The 23,709-nt window shown below is 34.2% G+C and overlaps 1 long non-coding RNA gene across 2 annotated transcripts; it reads left to right on the forward strand.

The window, feature by feature from the left end:
• The first annotated feature begins 2,812 nt into the window (after positions 1-2,812).
• Positions 2,813-23,658, forward strand: LOC121410386. Of its 2 annotated transcripts, XR_005969328.1 has the most exons (4): positions 2,813-2,922; positions 19,499-19,734; positions 20,507-20,702; positions 21,577-23,658. It is a non-coding gene; the product is annotated as an uncharacterized LOC121410386 (long non-coding RNA). The 2 variants fall into 2 exon arrangements; XR_005969327.1 differs by lacking the exon at positions 21,577-23,658 and having other exon boundaries at positions 20,507-21,232.
• Positions 23,659-23,709: the final 51 nt, after the last annotated feature.

Raw genomic sequence — 23,709 nt, forward strand, 5'->3', positions numbered from 1 at the left:
CCATTCTCAGTTTAGACGGTATTATCAGACTTTTGTTCGTTTTAGCCGCATTTTTGTTTCACGCCAACTAGCAACATGCACTGACGGTTTAAAAACGAGCACAGGACCCCATATATTTGTTTATGATTTAACGTCTTCAGAATAAATTCCTCTACAAATATAGAGAGTAGGATGAAAATGACATGGATTTTGAGTGTTTAGGAGCAGAACTAAAGAAGTATTCGCATTCTAGACGGTATTAGTCTTATGCATGTTTTCGGCGCATTATAGTCAGGTGATTTTCAAGCCACTCTCGCAAAAATTTGGACGGATAGTCTAAAAAACGAGCACATAATGGACCCCATATTTTCAACTTATACACCTACGCTATGCATTCCTTTACAATTTTCCCGATTTATTTTGATGAAAGTGACATGCATTTTGAATAAAGTGCAGCTTAAACTATACCTTTCCTTTTTTAGATTTTTGAGTACATTCACGTCTTATGAAGATTTTTTTTTTTGAAGTTCTGCTATGCACGTTCTTGTCAAAATAATGAGGGCGCTGCTGACTCGATCCAAATAGTTTTATATATATATATATATATATATATATATGGACAGAGTAAAGATAATACTCAATTTTTTTTATATATATAGATAGAGTAAAGATGATACTCAATTGGGGAATTCGTGAGGTCTAAGAGTGGCATATAGGCCTAATTCTTTTGATTGCGCAACATTTCATATCATTCAAATACGGCGACTTTGAAGATACATGAATAAAAAACTGTTTTGTGCCTTTGTTGATTTTAAGAAGGCTTTTGATTCGATAAGTAGAAACAAACTTTGGCACAAACTAATCAGCAATGGCATCAATGGTAAAATCTTGATCACTATTTCAAACCTGTATAAAAAAGCAAAATCGTGTGTCAAACATCCAAGTGGTTTTATTTCTGATATTTTCCCGAGTCAGGTTGGAGTAAGACAGGGAGATAACCTCTCTCCACTCCTCTTTGCTCTTTATTTGAATGATATGGAAACAGAACTGTTCAGTAAATATAATGGCCTCACTGCTCTTTCAGACTTAATTGAAAATGAAGTTGATTTTGATGATATTGTGATTTATTTAAAATTAAATACGTTGTTATATGCTGATGATACTATTATTATGGCTGAAAGTAAAGATGATCTCCAGACTGCTCTAAATGCATTTGAAACCTATTGTACTGACTGGGATCTCACAGTAAATGTTAAGAAAACAAAAGTCATGGTCTTTTCAAAGGGTAGAATTAGGAAAATACCAGAATTCACTTTCCGAAATGAAAAAATTGAGGTTGTTTTTGAATACAAGTATTTGGGTATTATATTTAATTATAATGGAAATTTTAGTAAAGCAAAAAAATATCTCTATGACCAGGCAACTAGGGCTATGTATGCTCTCATAAGTAAATCTAGAAACTTAAACCTCTCTATTGATATTCAGTTAAATTTATTTGATTCTCTGGTTGTACCAATTCTTTTGTATGGTTGTGAAATTTTGGGTCATGAAAATAATTCTCTGATTGAAAAACTCCACTTAAGATATTGTAAATCTATTTTACGAGTTAAAAAATCTACCCCTAACTGTGTGGTATATGGAGAGCTTGGTAGGTTCCCATTAGACATTTATATTAAAAGTAGAGTAGTTTCTTGTTGGTATAGACTAGTTACTAGCGATTTATGTAGGACATCTAGTATTATTTATAAGCTTTTGTATTCTCTTAGTGCTGATAACAAATTTCATTCTAACTGGCTTTTGTTTGTGAAGCATGTTCTTGAATGTAATGGATATTCCTTTGCTTGGCTGAACCAAAGAATTGACTTTATATCTAGTTTTAAGAAACGCCTACTTCAAAGACTAAAAGATCAATTTTGTCAAGGATGGTCTTCAGATATTAATAGCTCCAGTTCATGCTCGAACTATCGTATCTTCAAAACTACCCATAAACTAGAGAAGTACTTGATAACTCTTCCCCCCCTCTCTTTTCTATTATTTATGCAAATTTAGAACTGGCAATTCCAGAATACCAATTGTGACTGGTAGATATGACAATACTGAAAGGATAAATAGAGTATGTACTTTGTGCAACTCCGGAATAGGAGACGAGTTCCACTACATTTTTATTTGTAGTAAGTTTGAACAAGAAAGAAACTCACTTCTTGGTACTCATTTTATAAATTATGACAATATTCACAAAATGTATTCTCTCTTTAATTCTACGGAAATACCAATCATTAAAAACCTGGCTGTCTTCACCAAATTGGTGATAAATGCATTTAAATAACTTAATAAGTACATGTGTATAACCGTGATATTACACATACTGTTTTAAATGAAGTTTTCAATTTTATTTGTTAAGTAGATCATTATGTTAAAAAAAAAAAAAAAAAAAAAAAAAAAAAAAAAAAAAGCTGTCTAGTTTGATGGAACAGCACTCAGTTTTATAGTTATCACTCTTTATGTATCTTGCCATGTTTATTATCGTTTATACTTCACTTGTCATGCTGCTGTGAATGACCCCTGAGCCCACCCACACATGACCTCTCCACTATGATTATCATTGCTTGATTCCACATCGACCTCTTGCTCCAGTGTGGAAGGTATGAGTGGGCTGCCTGAGAGGTTATGTTATTTCATTTGTTGTATCCTTGTACACCCCTTCGGGGTTTTATTTGAAGGATCGTTAATAAATTTGAAACTTGAAACTTGAAGTCCCGTAGAAAAAAACAAACAACAAGCACATGAACCTATAGTTAGCCTAAAGAATCACGAACCTATTCTCTATCTAGTAAAATAAACGTCTGCTAAAACTGGGAACTGACTAGTCCTACAGAGAGGCAAGTTACTTAGTCAAGTGCAAGGCGAACCACATTATGATCTTAGTTCTGATAAGTAATCACGGTATGATACCCTATATGTTTAGTTCGTTCTTTTGTCTTCATGGTCTTGTCTAATTTATTATAGGTTGTTTATTTATTCATGTTATAATTACGATCTTATCGTGATATTTGTCACCAGCCATTTCTCGTGGATGTGAGTGCACTTGATTTGGGTATGTAGCTCTTGTGCAATTACAATAATGGTATCACAAAACTGTGATAATCTATTATGGACTAGTGTATGTAAAAATTGCACGTGTATTTTAATGGTAATGCCTAATGTATGGTAGTGGATCGTATTACCGAACACTTTTCATTAATTTGATCATATTAAACACATTATTCCAATAAAATTCACCAAACTTTCACCATAAATACACAAATACCTACAAAATATAAATATGCAGAAATTTTGCCGAAATTGTTTTTCATTTTTACGACATCAGCTTCCAATCGGACCCCTCTTCGCAAGTGAAATATTTTGGTCACTTGAAAAGGTATCGTATTACCGAACGTGTGTTTTCTATGGGAAAAGTTGGGCAAACAACAAAGTCACTCATGAGCTATTTTGACCATATTTTATTGTTTTGAGGATATAAAGACTTCGAAATTGTGTTTTTGATAACTTTTCATCATTTTTCTATTTAAGTTCCCTTTAGGAAGTTGCAAAGGTTTGAGCGTATTTGATTATTTTCTGACGCATATGATGCGCGCGTTCGGTAATACAAGGCCGGTCGGTAATACAATCACTATACGTCATCAATGGCTAGATATTATGAACTGGGCACTTATTCAATGAACAAGGTTATAATATAACCTTGTTCTCAGTTATATCTCCATGTGTGGCAAAATAAGGGTGGCAATGTTTGGCTTATTTTCTCTTTTTCTTTGGGGCAAATGCTTGATTTTTTTACACTGACAGTTTTCATTACACCTATTATTCATAGGATGGGGGGTCAGGGCCCGTATTCCATAAACGAGATAAGCATGCTTAAGTCAAAAATCTAAGCATTTTGTCTTATTTTTCTGTCTAAGACAAAACTCTTAGCCAAAACGCGTATTCCATAAAGAATTGGCTAAGAATTTTGTCTTAGAATTTGGCTAAGAGGTTTTGCGCAACTAAGACAGACATAGGGTGAATGGCTAAGTAACTTTTCTTAAAACTGCAGAGTCTGTATTTCATAAATACAACATGGCTAAGAATTTAGCCCTAACTTTAAGACAGCTGTGAGTTGTCTTAATTGTATTAGTTTCAAGGTAATTCAGCCAACAAAATTTTTAGAATTTATACCTATATTGCATTTCGAGCTCCTGCCTCATTTTTAAAACCGATTTTCATGAAATTTTGAACACACATTGGTCTTAAGGTAAGGAGGTGGAAAATGTTTTTCTTTTTCAGAAATTGTGTTGCCATGGTAACAATATATTATGGCCAAAATTTTACCGTTTAAAATACTTCATTAATTTTCTACCAATTCTCATGAAAGTTGGCTCACACATTGGATTTGAGGAAAAGATGTTCAAGACACATTTATGCATGTGTCGGAATTTATGTTGCCATGGTAACGGTATATATTGGCAAAAATTATGTATAAATCTTGCTGTTCCAACTACTTCCTCAGTTTTTAACCAATTTTCATTAAATGCGGCACAAACATTAGTCTTGATGTGAAGATGTGCAAAACATATTTTATGCCTATATAAAAAATTGTGTTGCCATGGTAACAAAAAAATTCCAAAAATAAATGAAAATCTTGTGATTGAATTACTTTATCAGTTTTCAACTGGAATATTCTCCTAAAAACTTGACATACACATTAGTCTTGAGTTGAAGATGTCTAAGAAATATTTTTGCCTGTATAAAAAATCATGTTGCCATGGTAACGAAATATTATTTAACGAAAATCTTGTACGAACTCCTTCATCTTTTTCAACCAATGCTCATGAAATTTGGCACACACATCAGTCTTGAGTTGAAAGTGTGCAAGAATATTTTTTGTCTGTATCAGAAATCGTGTTGCCAAAGGTAACAACATATTATACAGTATAATGAAATTAGGTGAAAATCTTGTGGTTTGAAACCCTTTTTAGTTCTCAACCAATTCTTATAAAAGTTGGCTCACACATTGATTTTGAGGTATAGATCTGCAAGACATAGTTATAGTCTATATTGGAAAATTTGTTGCGTGAACAAATTTTTCTGTGGCCGGTCGAGACAAGTATTTCCTAATAAAACCAATATTTCGCAATTGGTAGCGAACTGATATACAAATAAAAGAAATGTGATTAGACATGTGAGAATCAAAAACTATACCGAGATTACGACAAGAACTTGACAGATTTACAGTGAGGCCAGAAAATGAGATTGAGTCGATGTGGATTTTACTAAGATGTACCGGTACTTTGGAGCCAAAAAGAAGAAATTCACATTTGGCTGGATTCAACTTAATGCTAGATCCCTAGCCTGCTTCCTTTTTCAGGCCTACTGTTAGATAAATAGATATAGACTAGCCTACATTTACTATTTTTTAGAACTAGGCCTAGAATCTATATTTTGATAAAGTCTACAAGTCTCTAATTTAGATCACGACCTAAAACTATTAACACCTAGATTGTTATAGTTCTACTTCTACTAGATCTAGATAGGGTCTAGCTTTTAGTCTTATTTTTCGTCTAGATCTAGGCCTACGTTAGAGATTCTAGATCAAACAGTAGACTAGTCTGACTAGATCAGCCAGTCCTAACGTTAGGGCTACCGGCTAGGCTAAAAATAGAATCCAGAATGAATAGAAGAAAGTATAGCCATAATAGCCTAGGCCACCTAGACCTGAAGTAAATTTGTATATAAATCTAGGCCCCAGTCTAGACTGAGCTGTTGGTCTACTGTCTAGGCTTTACTTTTTAGGCCTGTTTTCTAGAAACCTAGATCTAAACAAACTCCCCAAATGTATAAATTAAGAACTCCTCCAAACAAACATATGGACCTAAAACAGAAGTAGACCTAGGCCTAGATCTACTTAGAATCTACATAGATGTCTAGGTCAGGACTAGGCCTAGATCTAAGTTTAGGCGTAGTTGGCAAGCAATGCATAGCGATAGGCCTAGCAGTAGCACTGTAGACAGGAATAACCTTCGTTTCTGGGAATTTATTTAAAAGTTTCTGACATTTACTGTCATATCATTGGTGAGATTAGGGTCTAGGCCAACGAAATGTTGTTAGACTGTTGAGTGTCGTACTCGTAGTTTAGCTGAAAAACCAAAATACAGTCGGAGACAGAAGCTTTTGCTTTGGTCTCGGGCTAGGCCTAACCGCCTAACTCTAGACTAAGTCAGATCTATTCTAGTACATGTAGGCCCTAAATCTATCCCTGTCCTAAGTAAGGCTAAGCCAGGCTAAGTCCTGAATGTTGTTCTAGGCCTAGGCCAATACTAATATAGGTCTATATGATGTATTAATATACTATTAGGGCCTATATAGCTTCAGTCTCGGTTGCTCCACTATGACTGGCATGCATTGCCACTAGAGTCTAGACTAACAACCCGTCAAAGTTACGTTTTGCAGCCTTCATGAAACTAGGCCTAGGCCATAGGCCTAGTAAAAAAAAGTAAAAAACACTGTTTAATTATCCTCCAAACAGACGGATATTATAGATCTAATTGGGCCTAGACTAGATCGAGGCCTAATGTTAGACCCAAGACTAGTCTCAAAAGTTTTCCCATAGGGGGCCTAGGTATACTTAGACTGAAGTTAGAGTAAAGATGTCGAGAAGAATATATTCAATTTATATTTTGACAAACAATACATGAAAAGTAATATATGGGACTGATACAGAAAAAAAACTGTGCAAGTCACTCGGTTTGGGATTGAAATGTTTTGGTAATTAACAAAAATATAGATAAGTAGAATTAAAAATTCTTACCATATATGTGTGATGAATGCTCTTCTCTTACTACAATAGTTGTAATTAGTTCCAATAAAATCCAAATTTTTAAGAAAAAACAACTTTAGTCACATTTTTGCAAGTTTGTTGCAGTGACCTCTGCAGCAATTTATCATTAAGAAGGTCACTGAAGGTCATAGAATTTGAGACTATGGCTTAGCCATATCGCCTGACTTGAGACAAATGTCTTAAAGTTTATAGAATATCGTTAGGGAAGATTTCTTAGACAAGCAAAATGCTAAGACAAATTGCTAAGACTTAAGCAAAAATCTTATCTTGTTTATGGAATACGGGCCCAGGTGTCCGGACACTTTATCTTTTTGAAGCCTTCTTTTTGGTCTGTGGATAACACTAAAAATATGAATATATTACTTGTAATCATTATCGATTTTGTTCTTTATAATATTTCCTAACATTTTGTACTAAAAAATGATGAAACTTCGCTTGTAAATTTTTCCAAATGACATTCTAAAATTGATCGTCCGGACACACAACCCGTCCGGATACACAACAACTGGGTATACTACTTGGCTTTTATTTCAATTTGATTCTGTAAATCATTTTTTTCTTAATTAAAAATAGAGATAAAAAAAAAATGAAAATTTTCTTGCCATATTACTTTCCACCAATAGAGGGCATACACAAAAATATGCCCAAAATTCAAGTTTTTGAGCGCTCTGGTGAATACAAAAATTATTCCCAAGTTACTAATGAAAAATAAATCGCAACTGTATGAAAATTAGTAATTTTGGTCTCAAAAGTGATATTTTAATAATTTTTTGAAGTGTGTGCTCTGTACAACATTGGCATACCATAGTCCTACCTGTAGATTCACCACAGGCAGGGTGGTAGCAGTGAACAAGTGGAACTGGGGGGCCCCTAGACAGCTGGCAGCCGTCTGTTTCGGGGAGTTTTTTAACATTTTTTTTTTTAATTTCTCCTCGTACACAGACGGCTCGCTATCGTGCAGCCACCATTAGGGGACTTGCAATGCAAAATCCCCCCGTCGGGGCTCTTCAATTTTTGTTTTTAATGAATAAAAATTTTGAAAATTAACGCGACCAAAATGCAAATTAATATTCCCTCTTGGCATTAATTGCCAAAAATCTGAGAAAAGTCAAGTTAAAAGGAACAAAAACAGTGACTTGCCTCGGCTGTCGCGCAAATTCACTTCCCCGTTTTATCCGATCTTAAGTACATAAACATATGGCCATTGAGTCCCCTGTACAGATCGCGCTAGAACTTCGGTCTCTGTATTTGGTGAGTGAAGCCAACGGAGTTCAGCTGAACAACCAACATAACAGAGACCGAAGCTTTTGGTCTAGGGGGCCCCATGACATGTCTGCACACCTAATTATTTAACTTTAAGAATTAACTTGAATTTCTTTCTATTTTACACAAAAATGTCAGTTGATGAAGTTTATAATATTCTTAAGAGTAGAAGTTGTGTGCCAAAAATCTCATTAAAAAAAAGTGAAAAAAATTAAAGTTATTAACATAACTATTAAGCCCTAAATTGCCTAATCATGATAAAAATCCCTGGGGGGGGGGAACTAACATTGACGAGTGGATACCATGCGCGACCAAAAAACACGTAAAAAGGATGTCTTTTTCTTTTTTAGTACATACTAACCTCGTACAATGTGTGAGTGGTCTTTTTCAAGATAGGGCATGTTGCGTACATAACGTGACAAGGGTGTCAAAATGCTAAAATAATGAAAAAAAGGGTATCTATTTTGATTTTCGCTAGGAAAGCTACGGTTTAGCCTAGGGTCAAATTTGGGAGGGTGTTTGCCCTGCCCAAAAGTCAACACTGTGTTAGCACGAGGACGAGATGTGGGAGGTGGGGCGCTGAACTAAACCCAAAAGGTAACAGCCGACGTCCGTCCGTGAATTGAAATATCACTGTACTTGTTTAGGGGTTCAATTCAGGGAATACTTGCCAATAGTTTTTGTTTCCAATACTTATTAAGAATAGGGTTTCACACGCCAATACGTGCATTTTCAGAAAATGGAAAATACATGTTTAGGGTGCTTTTCGAGACCCCATGGTCGCGCATGGTATCCACTCGTCAATGGAAGTGGCCCCCCCCCCCGGGTAAAAATCGTGAAATTTGTCACCTCTCTTCCTGTGTGTGTACGCTCGTTGTTTACAAAGTCAATGGGAGTGGAAAGAAGTCGCCGCCACTGACGAAATAAATGGCAGTGAATGTAGTGGTGACTTAAACGACGATAACGCTGTTATATAGGCGTTGGATCCATCAGAGTCTAATTAGACCTTGACTAATACTAATAGTAATATGATTTTCTTGGAAAAAACTTTGCACCTTGGCTAGTCAATTTCAGTCTGGTCTTCAGATTGAACAAAAAATGGTGCTCCATCCAAAATTACAGAGGCCTATGGTAATTTTCTTTAAGATAGGCCTAAGTTCTCAATTTGTGAAAATATTGGCAAAACATCAACAAATTTTGTTCCCTTTCACATCCGCACCAAGAAAATTTATCTTCTCGACAAGCATCAAGAAATCGCTAGTTTGCAAGCAGAGGTCTTTAAATAAGACATCTGATATATAATAATAATGGTCTTTATTGGTACTCAAAACATTCATTGGAGCCAAAGGCTGAATTACAAATGCTAGTACAAGGTAAAAAATATGACATATAAATTGACAAAAAAACGCAAATATACAAACAAGGTAGATATCATATATAGATAAAAAGATAAAAATAAATAAGTAAATAAATAAATAAAACAGCCAGTCAATAAAGAATACATAGTGACCTCCATTCAACCTTGCAAAAGTAGCAGGAAACATAAATGAGTGGCGAAATGGAATTAAGTTGGTAAAAAATCAATAAAGTATTTAACACGTGTGAAACGGAAACAGTAAGAACAACAGGGAAAAAGAAATGCGTAACAATTGGCAAAATCATTGAGTAGCGTTGTGTATTATTGGATTATAAAGAGAACGATAAATCGGTGTAATTGAACAAAAAGGCGTTTAACAGGGTCGAATGGAGCACTGAAACATATAACAGATTGTTGGACATGCATCAAAGTTTTAACAAAAGAACAAGTCCGCCCCAGCAAAAAGTCGACCCGAACGAATAGATAACCGAGATATAATAGGCATAGTACTCAACATTTTACATTCTAGCAGATCCACCTCTATTCATTCAAATCAACCTACAGTCGGGGCAGACTTGGCTTAAAAGAGAAAAGGGATAGGGAGAATAGAGAAACAGAAAAAATGGAGGAAACAAGAAAAAAAGATATTGGAGAGAGAAGGAGAAAGCAAAGATAGATGCAATGCCAACAATATCAAATATTACATATTACAAGTACAACATGCTATTAAAAAAAGGAAATCGTTAAAAATGTAAGAGACAAATTTGGAACTCTTCTATCGTGTCTATCCTGTTATACTTCACTGTAATTGCACTACATGATTGCACTACAAGATTGCACTTAATACTGGATGTGTATGTATATAAAGCATTCAAATATCAATGATCAATATACATATATAATTATCTTACCTTTGTCTGCTTGATGTCGACTAAAGCTTTGCCAATCTATCGTGCGCAAATTATGGTCACACTTTTTTTGTCTCGCCCACCAGAGGTGAAGGCGAGACTTAGGGATCCAAATGTCGTCCGTCGTCTGTCGTCCGTCCGTATAAACCTGTAATGACACATATCTCCACAACCGTAAGTCGCTTTTCAATCAAACTTGGATGGTAGATGGACTTGGGGAACCTGCATGTAATGCTGCAGTCGGAGGTCACATGGTAAGGTCAAAGGTCATTTTTAGGTCAATGTTAAAGTTTACATGCAAGACTCTCTTATGACACCTAACTCCACAACTGTAAGTCGCTTTTCAACCAAACTTGGATGGTAGATGGACTTGGGGGACCTGCATGTTATGCTGCAGTCGGAGATTATATGGTAAGGTCAAAGGTCATTTTGAGGTCAACGTTATTAAAGTTTACGTGCAAGGCTCTTATGACTAGTGTTATTCCATCCCAGTCATTTCACAATGAAGTTTCGATATAATTCTCTTGCGTGCCCTTGCAAATCACGATATTTCGGTTATTTTCATAAGTGGGCGAGACACAAAATTGCTTTTGCCTTGTATGACATTTTCAGCCGAGAGCGCAGTAGTCGGTCGCCATGGAAATTCAAGATCGTGATACCAGCCAAACTCTTGACCTAATTTATAATTCCGTCAAGCGAATTTGACTTTGGGATCTTGCCTTCTGTCTGGTGTTTATGATTTTGATTAAGTTTTGATTAATTTTTGATTGAAAATCAACTTAACGATAATTCTTGAAATTTCATGACAAATTATGGTCACCCTATGATATTTGGTTTTGCCGCTTAACTGCGTTGGTTTCTCGCAACAATACATAGTAAAATGTCAGAAATTGTGAACTAAATCCAAGAAATGATGGTTATTCCTGTCTACCCATCGCCATGTTAGAGCACCCATTTTTACATAGGATTTGTGGATTTTGATGAGAAAGGCTGCATTTTGAGGCCGTCATATTAAATGCCCGAAACTTCTTATTTTTCCACCATTGTTTAGTTGGAATTTTTAATGAATATCGTTCTATGTACCGTATTGCATACTTTTGTGGTTGTCACGTATCTTCTTTCACTAGAATCGTGCATGAGCACAAACAAGGGGGACTACATGGATTGTTTAGGGACCTTACCTTATAAACTGCATGGAATGGGGTACTCCTGGGTTAGACCAAAATCTACAGTCTTTGTAGATCTCCAAATGGGGATGACAGTAAAAATAGATGTCAGAAATTGTTGAATAAATCCTTAGAAATGACAGTATACAAATAGCGAATAGGCATGAGTGCGATGGTGCGAGATTTCGCATGAGGTGAAAGAAAGATGCTCTATTCAACGAGGCGTTAGCCGAGTTGAATAGAGCGTTTCTTTCTTTCACCGAATGCGAAATCTCGCACCATTGCACGAATAAGAATATTCGCTATTTGTGTTGTACAACGCCTCGGAATCTAGCGAAAATATGAAAAAACAAGAGTTTTTCCCTCCAGTAATCTATAAAAAGGGAGCAAAAATATTGAAAGCGAAAAGCAAAATCCCACAAGCCGGGCCCACAATCGCACATGATCTTGGACAGCATTGCGCATTTAGCCAGCGAGCTATACGCGCATTGTCACCTTATTCAATGAAATCGCATTGTGACGTCACCTCCTAAAGCCGTGCAGTGGTACATTTTGGATGGTACGTCTTGTGTGCAACGGTACGATTGTATGACATTCAGCCTCCCATTTGATCGCGTACAACTCGCTAAGTAGGCGTTGTACAATGCTCTGAGTACCGGTTATTCCTGTCTACTCCTGTGGGTGGTATCATGGCAAACTATCTTAAATTTTGTCATTTCTTTCAGAGATGAGAGACTGTTATGATCGTCCCAAACCGGCATTTTTGTCTCTGTTCCCACTAATATTGAGTTGCTGGAGTTACTCCAAGTGGCGCGTGGGAGTCGTAAAGTACTTTAAGGTTACAGAAGGTTCAGTCCTGGATGCAGGATCTTCTGTTCCTCTTTGTCCAGCTCCTGATGATCGGACATCTGAAGAATTGGCGCAGTCCGGGGAGGGGACCTTATAATCAATTTCAAATTCTGCCAAAAAATCCTCAAACCAAAATCAATCCTCTTATAAATTCGTACTACATGTACATCATTAGACTCTACTGCAAGCTAGACTCTACTGCAAGACTATTCCATAAATTACAGATTCTAAATGTAAGAAAGATCTTATTTTATATGTGTGTTCTTATTATCTCTAACCTTGAAAAGCTTGTGCGCATGACCCCTTGTACTTGTGTGAGAATTTAGTTGCAGTCTGTGAAGACATGGGTCAATATCAGGGTCATAATTGTGGAGAATCTTCAAGATCTCTATCATGTCACCCCTAGCTTTTCTATAAATAAGCGGAGGCAAATTAAGCTTCTTCATTCTCTCAGAGTACGAGAGCCCTTTCAAAGATGGGATTAGGAAGCATTGGGAATATCCTTGATACAATAGCTGGTATTGCGCAACTGTGCATATTAATGTGCTTATTATATTTGAAAGAAAAGCAGAGAACAATTTTTTTTTAAAACAGAGAAAAGGTTGATATGTTAGGTCTTGCTTGGTGTAGCTATTCCTAAATCTTCGGTCTCTTAAAGTAGGTTGTCTGCTGAACTCCATTAGCTCCACTCACCAATTACAATTTACATTAGAGGAGAAAAAAAATGTTTAGTAGTAGTAATATCAGAAAAAGATACATGTGTCAATTAGAATTCACTTTATACATGACTGTATAGAAAATCATGATATACAGTAATGCATGTACTGCATTTTGATTGTTTTATCCAAAAGTAGACTGCCAGGTAGTGAGCGTGAGGAAACTATAATGTTTTAAACGAGAGAGGGCATTGTTCATGTTATATGAGCACAATTTCTTTTCTCATTATGGGAAATATGTAATCAGTTTATTTCACCTTGTTGCAAATGACCGTCAAATGCATATGTAAGGAATCTTTTTTTCCATCAGATATTCAAATTTATTGTCATGATTAAGTAAAATTAATTAACATTGGCATAAAAATCATATTCATCAGGATTCCTCAAAAACATTCTTTATTGATGCTATCTGTTTATGTGATGTATTGTATGCATAAATACAGAGGTTCCTTGCTTGAGACTTCAGTGTTTCAGGTGTGCAGTCATTTTATGTCAGTTAACAGTATATGTTAAAGGGGAAGTTTACCCAGGCCCCCCCCAAAAAAAATTAAAATAGCATAAAAATAATAAAAGATTTTGCCGAAGGTTTGAGGAAAATCCATATAAGAATTACAAGAGTTATTAAAATTTTGATTATTTTATTTGTTTCATCATATATACGAGCAGCTTTCCTACATATGGTATGATAAAAAGTCAATTAAGTTTAATTTTCTCAGAAAACTGAAGAAGGTTTTTTATTTACATTCATTATATCAATAGACAAATTTTTCACACCCATTCCTATAAAGAAAAAAAGTCATGAACTAAAAAAAAAATCTAAATTTATGCATTTTATATTATATAACATAGAGTCAGCTACTTGTTTATGATGTCACAAATCAAAAATCTGAAATTAAATGGATTTTCCTCAAATCTTCACCAATATGTTTTCTTATTTTTTTCTGCTATTTTCACAACAAACTTTTCTTCAGGGTGAACTTCCCCTTTAACAATTTTGTGTATATGAGGTTTTCTGAAAATTGATTAATTTGAAGTTCATTCTCTGCAACATTTGGGCAATTCCAAGCAAAAGTGGAAATTTTCTAAAAATTTATATTGGCTCTATTTCAGATCTGGATCAAATTTTTCCATCAAAACTCATATGAAATTTCATAAATACAAAAGGGGAACATAATTAGCCACAACATTTTTTCTTACACAACTCCTAATAGGAGAATCCAAACCATATAAGAAATTCTATACATGGGACTACATATATCGTTTTTTACTTTCAATTAAGAGATAGCTATTACTTGTTTTGTAAAATTTTCTTTTGGATAATCTGAAGGTCATCATTTTACATCATATCAAACGAAAATTTTAGAATATAAGTTCATTTTACGTTGCCTGTGTGTCAATATTTCTGATGTTTTCTCCTCAAGTATGCATGTTCATTTTGCGTCATTCGGTAACCATGTTTATGAATATTCATATCTCATTAATTCAGGGGATCAAAATAACAAATGTTATTATTTTTAAAAGTAGGTTTTAGCAACTACTGTCAGGTACCATTTCTTTGCAAATAGCTATTCAAATATTTATGATATCTTTGTTTGAATGCAAAAATTTGTTTCTGAATGTCACTCGGTTACCTTGGAAGTTGGAACTACCCATTTCAGTACCGGTAGCTTAATAGATTTTGTATTCTTATGATTCCTGTTATGATGTAGAATGGATGGCTAGATAATTTCAGTTGGTCTTGAAGACCCTCACAATGAGAGTACTCTTTTCGAATTAAAGATGTTTATTCTAAGAAGCCTATAGTGAGTGTGTATGTAAGTCACATATTCATGCTTTAATTCCTCTAAACTTTTCAGATTGCATTTTTGGGTGCAGCATTGCATTTTGTGTGCAGCACTGCATTATCAGTGCATCATTTTCCCCATAGCATGTAAAAACTGAGATGCCATCTAATAAACTTTTTTTTTTCAAAGAAAAAAGGCAAGGATTTTGATACACTCTAGTAGACAAGTAATTACTAGATATGCTGCCTGTGGTGTCATAATAGCCCTAGAAAGCAGATTTGGAAATTAGAACAAACTTTCCACTGCAGATTCCTATTAGAAATTTGATCAAAATGAATCATCAGTTGTTTTGGATTAATTCGCTGAAAAATAGAAGAAAAAAAAGAAGAAAAAAAACACATGTGACCAATATTTATACTAGATATGTCTGAATGAAGAGATGGAGAGAGTGAAAGAGAGAGAGAGAGACTGATATTGATTGTATCTTTTTATAACAGTTTGTATAAGAGAAATATATGTTGTGTCTGTATGGATCTGAAAAATGTAAATAAAAAATTTATCAATCTTTTGTATTTTGTTTAATATATATTGAAAGTATTGCATAATGCAGTGTCAAAGTATAAATGATTGAGCAATAAAACCCTTTCTAGTACAATGATGCTTCTTTAATATATATGAATATAAATCACAATTTCACTTTATTCATAGTTGTAGTTTGTATTGATTCTAATATCCTCTCCCAGCTTGATGAAAGAGAATATATTTAGCAATATCGTAGACTGTTTGAAGCCATACATAAATTGGATAAGGATTGGGGAAAGAATTACCCGGTGCCTCTAAGCTCTCCGGGAAATGATTTGTCCAGAAATAATGAGATCGTTGCTACCGAGTGGGGCCCTATGGTAAACCATCACAAGCCAGGCCAATTAGTGTTATCTTGTTTCTCCTCTCTTCTCAAATATAGATGACTGGTTAAGCATCTCTTTGTGAAGATTCTGGAACATGAATGCAAATGACTACGGATGTAATAGGAGATAACAAGATTGAAGTGTGATGATGTATTATTAAAATTGAAACACGTAGAGAAATTAGAGGACAAAAGTGGAATAATGTTTTATTATTTCCAAGCTCATATTTCTATTAGGATTGAACTTTCATTTCTCATTTTCTTTCATTAGGCTTTAATAGTTCACGATGTTGATTCATGAATCAAGATGCATATAGTTGTGTCCATGCAAATCAGAAACAAATGTTAGATTCATTTATTATTCTACCCTTCCTCCTTGAAAATTCCTATAACTTAGTTGATATTTCAACATAATAGGTTTTCATTTATTGTGGTTCAGTATTTCATCACATGTGAACAATTGTAACAAGCTATATAATATAGTATTTAAGGTCGTTATGGTTTGGGAGATATTGTGGTTTAATAATGCCAAAGTGATACTTAAGGTTATTTCAATTTATTTCAAAATCTTTATCTTTCAACCTGACAACTTTTTTGTCAAAGTACATACATAGTATGGAATATAAAAATCACATTAATTCCTCACATTGTGGATTATTAAATTGTCTGTAATAATGTAGATTAAGTAATGAATATTTTGTATTAGTGTTGATTTCTCAGTGGTGAATGCTAGAGGACAGCAGTTATATTGCTAGCTTCAGTAGATATGAACATAGAAATATCAGGGGTTATTTTCATTTTTTTTGTTCTCCAGAATGTTAGAAAATTAATGTGTGAATTGATTTTTTAGATAATTTTGAAAATTCATGATAAATTGTGTCACATTTTTATTTCCTCTTAATTAATCAAAACCTTTATAGACGGTTGCCTTTTATGTAATACCTGCTTTCTGACAGGGTCATCAAAATGTGTTGTGTTCTAGTAGATTGATGTAAATTATTTTGATAGTATATTTTTTTATGTCAAACTTTTGAAAATATTTGAATTTGAATTCATTACTTTGTGATTCATGTTTCATATCTTTTTCCACATTAAATGTCAGTGATAAGTTCTGATCAGCTGCTCTGGTAGCCATAGGAAAAGAAATAAAATCCCCAATAAAAAATTATTGTGTTTATAGAAAGGCAGTCATGCACTTCAGACCCACAAGTACCTAGCGCTTGACGGATCCCTTTGGATAGTCTGTTCTGATTGCCTTCCATCGCTTTTTCCTCGAAACCGGATGAATTGGTAATCTGCGCATAATGAGGAGCGCCGGATGAAAGTTGTCATGTCCGGGCTTGAGGCGGTGTAAGAGAGAGCTGTGCTTTTTAAAGCACCACTTTGCCATCATCTGTATATTTATTGCACTGAGATCTCCATCTGATCATTTGAGTACACTGTTTGCATCTACAATTATCTCTTCTTTTGCATATTTTGTCTGGCTGAACATTTGATATCAGCCAAAATCAAAACCAAAGTGTTATGTCCCACTTATTATTCCTTCCTTCCTTCTTTCTTTCTTTCTCTGTGTATTTCAGTATCATACTGAACTGATATTTATTGTACAAAGATAAAAGTAGGCTTACATGTAAATGTACAATTCAAATTCATTATTATGGGGAATGTTTTGAATTTCATTGTGTATCTTCTCATTGTGCATTCATCTTTTTCTTTTTTCCAAAACCATGTACAAAAACGTAAAAATTACCATGTTTCTTTCTTTCAGTACTTCAAAACCATTCCACTACCCCTGTATTTCCCTTTCATTTTTAGACTCTCTTCTTTCTCTCTCTCTCCCTCTCCCATTCTGTAGTATTATTACTCTCATCTATTCATGTTACCTAACTTCTCATCTCATGGATGTTTTATTCTGAATTATTTAGAGGTAACCTGCTCCCTCTCTATTCGGGTGTAGTATACTAATCCTGTTTTTTTTTTATCCATGTTGTCATAAAAAGTACTCTGAAAGTAAAAAAAATTTTTTTTTGGTGTTCTTGTGTTGTCACATTTAATGAATGAACATCTATCTATCTATTAATCTAATCTAATCTTATCTATCTATCTATCTATAGAGTGTGTCCCAGAAAAAATGAAACCAGAATTCAGTGTTATTTTTGGCCATCATAATTCTTAATTCTCTTCATGAGATGAACATCAATAAAAAGATATTCTTCCCCTCTTTTTATGTGAAGCCCATCTCCATGTTCATAATGCATGCATGACTGAGTTAGAACCAGTGATAGTGGTGATAGCAAATTTCCATTTGCACAAGCAAATTACAAATTGGAGTGAGTTTTTCTGGCTTTTACTGCTATGTATTTGGAAAACAAAGTTCATAAGTTTAATATTCATTTTTTCACATGAGACCTCGTGCATAAAATGTGATTTATGCATTGTTGAGAAAAAGTTGCTTGAAAACATGCTTGATTTCTACCTATTGGATGGATCATTGATAAATGAACATTTCCAACAGAGCGGCAGACAATGGGCTACTGGTGAATGCGTGGTGAGTGTGATTTTATGGTTAGGTATAATGTTGTGTTTGAATTCTGTTTGTAACATTTGTTTTAAAAAATGCTTGAAATGATGAGACGGAGCAGAGGTGGTGGAATGTTGGATGGGGGGGGGGGATCTACTTTAAGGAAAACAAGAAGATTGCTTCTTCCCCTTCAATTGTAAAAAGTGATGTACCCCTTTTGTGCTGCACCCCGCCTCCTTCAAAAAATATTCTGCTTCCCCTGTGAAAATGTAGCGACAAATGAAACGACTGCCAGAAGTTTGAGATAAAACTTATCAAAATTTTTACCATTGTAACATTGAATTCTCAGACTCCAGACCGCAACAATAAAGGGCTTTCCTTCACTGGCCCATACAACATTCATCATTAGCGTATTTTCTGCTGCTTTGTTGGGGAAAACAAAGTGCTTGTTTTCAATTATATGGGAAGGTTCATAAGAGAAATCATTTGGATTTCACTCAGTTAAACTATCCGAAGTTTATTTATTTTGTTACTTTTTATTTCTTCTGCCATCTTTCTCAGATTATCCCTCACACAGATTTCAAGTTAGCTGCATGCTAGTCACTAGCTAGTCACTAGGTTGTGGCTAGCTAGTGACTAGCTTAATAAGCTTGTTATAGGCATGAAGAGAAAAAAATTGAGCAATATTTTAGCGAGCATGTACTGTTTACTATCTTGAAATCGCTTATTAAGTGGACCATCAGCTACATGTATAATAAGCAGACTACCAGCTGGTCACATGCTACTTACTAGCATGCAGCAAGCTTACATTTCTATATCTTCATTTATATATGTCTAATCTTTTAATCTAATGACTGAACTTCACCATACAATGCATGTATCCATTTCTATTTCAGATGGCAAAGTAGTTGATAAAAAAATACTGACTTTCCCACTTTATGAATAGCATTTTGACCAGGCAAAGCTGATTAATAAAGAAGCCATTATAGTACCAATCCCTTTGATTGTAGGAATATTCTTAACTCCTGCCTGTCATCACTTTCCTTAGTTTATTCATCTAATTTTACAGGCCGATGATCAAACAGGATTAACAAAGAAGACATGGCCAATTGCTAGCTGTCATTTATAAAGTAAAGTGTTGATCTGTTCTTTGTTCTCTCATTTGCCATTCATCAAGGAAGGACAGTGGAGCTCAGCTGATAGAGAGGATGATGAATAGGAAAATATACCTCACACAGATATGGATAGTTGGGACTGGAGGACATCTCAGTTGAGGCCGATGAAACCATGTGAAGTGTGTCTCTGTTACCTTGGCCTTGAGGACAGTATATCATCAACTGACCTTTCCTGTCACGTATTATGCCATTACCGGTTTAAGAAGTTTAATCAGTAAATGATGGTGATTTGATCAAAGTGAGTTTTTTTGTAAATGATGAAATATCATACAATGTTTACTGTACATGTATTTCTACTTTATTATGAAAAGTGATATCATTGGACATTTGCGTTCAGCAGTATATAGCTCTAAAGTTAATCTTAAATCTTAAATTTTGTTTTGTTCTGAAGGTAAACGAAAAGTATGTGTGCTTTTCAATTCAGAGAAATCTTTTAACATGCTTACATGCTTGATGAGCTAAAAATAGTTTGTAGGAAACGATTTTGCAAAATTTTATTTCATTTTTTTCAATTCTATTTTATGTTTTTTTAAAATATGTATATGAGTTTGACAGACATCTTTCTATAGCATTAGCCATTGAGGGAACAGGGAATACTTGTAATGATGGACTCATAAATATTGTGAAAGCGAGAAAAAAATACCTGCGATACAGTAAATAGGTGATATCATTAAAATAAATAACTTATAACAAAGTAAATTAAATTGTTTTCTATATCATAGGATCACAAATTGGAGCTGCTTGGTGTTGTATTACGATATTTAGAATCTAATTGCTTTAAGTGCTATTGATACCAACAAAATAGTACAAGTTGTTTTCCTTTTGATCTGGTGCACCTATGCATCAGAATCTTATCCAAACAACTTTAGGAGATAACTGGTTAAGTGATTCAAATTTAATTGTTCTGAATTGATACAACAAATTAGCAGTTTTCCAGTTTCTGTGTTATATTTTGTGATACCTGATTTTATTAAATCTATGTAATGTGACTTCATTTAACCTCCAAACAGGTGAAAAACGTTTGAACTTGTTCTACTTTATCCAGTGATGCAATCCTCATCACCTTGACAATAAAACAGCCAGGAAGAGACCCAGTGACACCCCAGCAATACATTAATCAGCTTCATCACTTTGCTTGAGCGCTCATGTGCAACATGTAGGTCATGTGATCGGATGTGGTATGGTACAGTCAAGGACAATAGACAGGTGAGGTTTCATAGTCTTACCTTGCAGACTTACATTTACATTATGATATTCCTTTTTAAAATGGGATCTCTATCTAATATAAATTTCTATCCAAATGACACCATCAGATATCTAATTACAAGATGAATTAATCTTCAATATAGGCTCCTGAAAATCACCTCTTACTAGGTATACTATTTTATAACAAAGAATGCTATTCCACCACTGGTAATTTATCCACTATCCAATAAACACTGATTAGAAGATATCCACTTTGTTCTTAATTTGCATAATACATGTATATCACATTAATTCTAATGAAATAACTTACAGTAATTATTTGAAATGTTTTCAAAATGAATATCAGGTTTGATTTGAATTGAAAATTTTAAATAGAATGTTATTTTGGATAACCTAATATAAATGATGTAACAGAACAATGCATCTCAATTGAGAATGAGATTGAGTTGATTTCTGATAATAAATGTGCAAATTATTCAGGATTTGCCTACCGTATATACTTTGCAAAAATATGAATTCATGTTAGTCTTCAGTGTTTAAAAAATGGGATGTATCGGTATCTCTATTGAAGGAATCATATAGTAATTAGTATTTACACTGAAATCAGAGTTGGTGTACTATTTCTGTTCAAACTCAACATTTTAGGTTTTATCAACTAAGTATCTCTCAAGTAACTTTAGGATGGTGGTGTCAAAATTTGTTGAAAATTAGTGGACAGATGATGTAATTGTCAATTGAAGTTTGATTTCCTGTACAGTTGTGCTTGAATGCTCCAAAAGGGGAAACCCCTGAATAAAAAGGAGATGGAATGAAAGGGAATTTCGAAAAAAGCCGTTTGCACTGTAAAGATTGCGCTATTATGCTTTTTTTTAAGCCTAAAAAATCCTGGCAACAAGAGACTGACATTAATTAGTGATGCATGCGAATCCCAGGAGACGGTTGCTAGCCTTACATCCGTCGTTGCTAGGGAGATTCCGGAAGATACTTGTCAGCGCTCATTAATCATCATGCTTTGTTAACCAGCAAACTCATCACCACTGCGGATGTGGCAGAGGGAAAGAGACAGAAAGAGAGAGAGAGAAAAAGAGAGAGGAAGGGTGGGGATAAAAATAGTATTAGAAAAGGTTTTGGACAATAAAGCATATTTTGAGATGCCCTAGAATATAAAAGTGACAAGAAGAGTTTTTAAGAGATAAGGCTGCTAATTATGAAAACTCAGCCACATCATTCACATTTTCCATGATTTTGAAGGTAGAGTAAATCAATTATTTTAACTTTTTACTGTCATTGTAACAGATGGATTGTGAAGGAAGTGATCCATCTTTAGTGTAAAGTAATTTTCTTTGTTTCCTGTAGATATAAATTTTCATCTACATGTAAATGAGAAAGCTATGAGTGTAATGATTAGTGTACAATTATTTTTTAATAATGGACAAAAAATGAAAACATTAATTACAAGTGGTCATGTTCTGTTGTGTCTTATGAACCAATCAACCATGAGTCTTCTCTCTTTAATTCATGAATTCATCCCAACCACTTGTTGGAGTTGTTCATAGTTTTGTAATGCTTGTCTACTTTCATTCCTTCTGTAGAGCAGACTGAGCAGTACAAATTATAAATGATTAGTGGAATCAAAGCTTTTTGTGTTTCATTGTGAGGAATTACAAACCAGTATGCATCATGCTTTACTGCTTTCAAAGATAGATTTGAGAAGTTTGGGGTCAAAATTAGATGAAATCAAATCAAATACCTGTCACTTGGCAAAGTCTTTCTCTCAGAAACTAGGTTAGTCATCAGATAGGATACAGAATGAAATATAAAAGGATATATTACAGAGCTGTCAATGAATGTGTGATGTAAACTTTAAATTGAAAACTTTTACATTTTGCATAGGATTTTACTTTCACATACATACAATTTACAAACTGAACAACTTGATATTAGGGAATATTTTCTTTGTCCAGTTGCAGGTTACATTTCGTAGCAGAACTGAATTAAAGAAATTATAAGATAGAATAATAAGTACCTGGTAAATTTGATGCCGAGTGAGTAAAAAGGGTGTACACTTAAGAAAATGATGATTAAATAGTAGGTTATCATAATACATGATATGAAAGAGTTTTGTCCCAAATCATGTCAATTTTATGCAGTATTTTTTCATGGTCAGTTGAAAAGGAGGCCTTAAGAATGGACTTGTACCAAAGTAATGTCTTTTTAATGGTGTCAGTCATTCTTTCAGCACTAAAGAGGCAATCACCTTTCTCATGTGTATTGAGAAGTTTTATTTGTCATAATATTTTTGTGGATACTCATTTGAAGCCAAGTTCCCATTGTTATATCTGTAAGCATGCATGATCTTACCATTCATTTGTAGATATTTTTGTCAGTTACTATTGTTCTCTAAATCATTTGAGGTTATGTTTGGCACTAGTAAGGGTAATGACCTGTTCTGTAGAGCTGAATCATTGTGTAGGTCATAATATGATTCAGTCAGTTACACACTACAATTTAAATGTACAACAATGAATTATATTTCCTGACTTTGATTTTAATGAAATATGTAAAATGCAGATCACCAAAACTTCAGATTTTAAAAGCTCTTCAAAGCCGCATTAAAATAACTCGTGTGGATAAGTTTAATAATGGGACTAAATTCAACTTCATAATCTTCTGTGTGTACAAAGAACAAATTAGAAATTTTAAAAAATGTATCAGTTCAATGATATACAGATAATGAAATATTAACATAGGCCTATACGTGGAATGTATTGAAATGTAGTAACAAACATGAAATGAGCAAATTATTAGAATCAGACAGAGAGATGGAGAGAAAGGCTTTGTAAACTTTTTTTTTCATTTGTAGGGTACCTACATGAAGACTTTTCTGGTACTCTAAGCCAAGGCTTCCCACTAACATTTATTTTACTTTCCCTTTAGGCAAGTGAAAATTTCAACTTAAGATTTACACTAGCCCCCCCCCAAAAAAAAAAAAAACAACGATTCATGT

Source organism: Lytechinus variegatus, chromosome 3 (genome assembly GCF_018143015.1).
Source record: "Lytechinus variegatus isolate NC3 chromosome 3, Lvar_3.0, whole genome shotgun sequence".
NCBI classification, from domain to species: domain Eukaryota; kingdom Metazoa; phylum Echinodermata; class Echinoidea; order Temnopleuroida; family Toxopneustidae; genus Lytechinus; species Lytechinus variegatus.